This window comes from Megascapheus bottae, chromosome 20 (assembly GCF_031878675.1).
Source record: "Megascapheus bottae isolate mThoBot1 chromosome 20, mThoBot2.hap1, whole genome shotgun sequence".
NCBI lineage: Eukaryota > Metazoa > Chordata > Mammalia > Rodentia > Geomyidae > Megascapheus > Megascapheus bottae.
Window position 1 is genome coordinate 40,619,060 of NC_143528.1, and position 3,551 is coordinate 40,622,610.

Below are 3,551 nucleotides of genomic sequence, written 5' to 3' on the forward strand. Positions count from 1 at the left end.
CAGGGTGCCATAATGCCACTTGCACACCCATGTTTACTGTTGCATTATTCTCAATAGCCAGGTTGTGGAAATAGCCCAGATGCTCTGCAATAGATGAGTGGGTCCAAAAAATATAGTACCTTCCCACGATGGAATTTTACACAGACATTAGAAAGAATAAGATGTCATTTGCAAGGAAATGGATGGATCTAGAACAAATTATGTTAAGTGACATAAGCTAAGCTCAGGGAGACAAAATCCCATGTTTTCTCTCATATGCAGAAGCTAGATCTAAAATACACTGGGACCCCAGGCTTTCACACACAGTGAGACCAAAGGAAGATACCCTCGGGTGAGGAACACAGAGGACAATGCCTGGGAGAATCTGACCATACAGAATAATATTTATCAAAATGAACTCCAAGGTATTTTTTTCCCTTGTTGCAGCTTTCATTTTCCTTTTCTTTTTGTCTTGTTTGTTCATTTATCTGTCTTTGGGAGGGTGGGTGCTGCACAGAAATGGACGGCTAAAGGGTAACATGTAGCAGCAGGGGTAGTCAGTAGACACTGGGTTGAAAAGGGACTCTACAACTGGGAGAAATGAGGAAAGGGTGACATTGACCAAAGAGAAATGTACTCTTTCTTTTTCTTTTTGTTGGTCTTGGGCTCTGAACTCTGAGCCGGGCACTGTCTCTGAGCCCTATCAGCTCAAGGCTGCTGCCCTATCTCTTGAGACACAGTGCCATTTCCGATTTTCTGGTGGTTAATTGGAGTCTAATAGATTTTGAACCATGATCCTCAGATCTCAGCCTTCTGAGTAACTAGGATTACAGGTGTGAGCCACCATTCCTGGCTAAGAAATGTACTCTTTATCTGACCTAGTAACTATAACCCCTCTGTATAATCGCAATAGAAAACAAAAACTTCAACCCAATGAAACTCTGGAGATTTCAAGTGGCTTGGGACCTCAAAAAAAAAAAAAAAAAAGGAGAGGGATAATGGGGAGGGAGAGAGAGAAGAAGGGGGAGGGAGCAGGGAGGAGGAAAGAGGAAGGAAGGAAGGAAGGAAGGAAGGAAGGAAGGAAGGAAGGAAAGAAGGAAGGAAATATTCATAAGGAAGCTTCTTGGAAGGGAAAACTCTTCCTGTGTGTCTTCTCTTCTCCCTTCTCCCAGCTCTAGTTTCTTTCCCATCACTCATTGGCTCTCTGACATCTAACAATCACCCTGGTTTTTCTCCTCCAGATTCCTGATGTACCTCTGGTGCTAGGTACTAACTTGTCCGATCTCTTGCATGCAAGGAATCATGGTGACACGGGAATGATGTCCCTATGACACCCTGTGTTCCTTTGTGTGTGCCCGGCCCTGCCATGACTTGGGGGCCAGCAGAGCAACCCTGAGCCCCGCGACCAGCACAACTCAGTAGTGCAGACATCACCTTTGGGGGAGAGGTTGGAATCCCTTCCTATAAGAATCCATTGGTTTCTTTTCCGCTCAAGTGATCTGGACTCCAGGTTGGGCTCCATGCCTTCCTCACTGTGTGTGACTTGGTCTCTTGGAGCTCCATTACCTCATTCAAGGTGTATAGCTCGGTCTACCTGCCATAGCAGTGAGGAACCCTAACAAGCGGACCAGCAGAGCTCAGGGGAAGAAAAGATCAAGTGTTGCCAAGCCAGGTGTAGCACTGCTGTTATTCTTTCTAGCCCATTGCAGTCAGGCCTTAAGCAAATTCATCAAGAGGTCCTTGCAGCCTGGCAGTGCCTCTGTGCCTCCGCCAGAAGGAATGAGTCTTCTCCCAGCCCTTCTCCAGCTCCTTCTGAGTGACCTTGAAAAGCAGCAGCTCTGGAACTCCATGAGCAGAGGCTTAAAAAAAAAAAACAATCCAGCCAGTCTCCATTCCCTAGCGGGATTTCCTTGTACTTCTACACATACCAAAAGGGAAAAAAAAAAAAAAAAAAAAAAAAACCACTGGGCTTTGCTGAATTAATGAACCACTTCTCTTATCTATTTTTCCTGTTATCTAATTCTGAGAGGAAAGCTGGGAGCTTGAGGGAGCTGGGAGACACAGCTCACGTCTCCCTCCCAGCCAGCTGAAAACAGCTTGGAATCCTGCCTCTGAGAACTCGCCTCCACTGGGCCTAGCTGCAGCCACCATGGGTGAGTCCTCTCCTGATACTTCCAGGGGTCCTTCTGCCCTAGGGGCCAGGAGGACCTGGCAGGGAAATGGAAGGCTGAAGGCTCATTTGTAGAGGGAAAGAGGAGGGAGAGTCAGCGAAGGAGCGCCAATGCCCTGTAGGAGGCTCTCCCATCTTTGTAGAAAGAGAAAGGAAGGAGTTGTTTTCAAGGCCAAATCACAAAAATGACTTCCTGTCTCACTTTCTCACTCGGATTCCTTCTCTCTGTCTCTTTTACTGTTGGCTGATACTTTAGTTTTAGAAATGGAAAGGTAAGCCTGCCCCCCTCCCAAAATAAAGCTAACCGAATAAATCAGATTTTGGACCAGATACGGCTGGACTCCAGGGACCTTTGCTTCCCCAAGCTAACCCAGATCGAATTGCTGTTGGCATCCTAGAACCCTATTGGCAAATCCTTCAGACCTGGCCTATGTTGGAGCTGGCCCACAGTTGTTCTGGGCAGAAAGTCTCCATGCCGTTTCCTGTGGGCCTCCTAGATCACTTAGCAAATAGGTCTCCTAGCCCTGATCTGACAATTTTCTCTGCCTGCTTGCAAGGCTTAGCCAGAGTTGATGTCGGTTTAAACCTTCGTTCTGGAGGAGCCGTGAGAGGGGAGGAGAACGGGTAGTTTTGCAGGCATACCTGTGCAAGCTTTTCTTCCTGAGCCTGCTTTCTTCCCGCTTGGGTTGATGGCCCATGCTTTGGGCTGGGCATATATTGGCAAATGACTCCAACTTCATCTTTTCTTCCTGGAAAGCCCAAGTGTGAGAAAAGGGACATTGCTTTTATCTGCAACTGAGAAGCAGAGAAGAGAGCAAATCTGAAAAAGAAGGAGGCAGAAAAGTAGAGTCTAGCTTTGAGAGGGCCTGATGGAAAAAGAGGAAGCCCCAGTCTGTAGCTCAGGCTGTGGGAGTCTCACCCTCCTAAATTGTCTGTGCCTCCTAGTTTTGGTTGGAAATGGGCAATAGCATTCTGAGGTCTGTAACCTTAGAACTAGGAGAAGAGCCTCTAATATTGGGAGGGATTTAGTTCGGTGCAAGTCTTTCTCTGGGTCCCTCTGTACTGACAAAGAGGTTATGTCATGGCCATTTTCCCCTCTCCAGCCATCTCAAAATGGACCCTCATGTCCCCACATCTCTAGCTCCCCTACCCCAATCATCCTCACTCCTGCTTCTAAATTAAGGAAAATTGAAAGGAATTTACCTGCTTAAAAAAAAATAAAAAAAGTGTCCATTTGAATTGTAAACTTTGCTGTGTCAAAGCTGGTAGAATCCTGTGATTTGTTATCCAAGATTTGCTTTCTGCATCTTATTATTTTGTATCTTTTTATTAGTAGTAATATTAAGTGTTTTGTCTCTGTTAGTTGAGAGTAAAAGTTTTTGGAAGTCCAGCTTATTAGCTT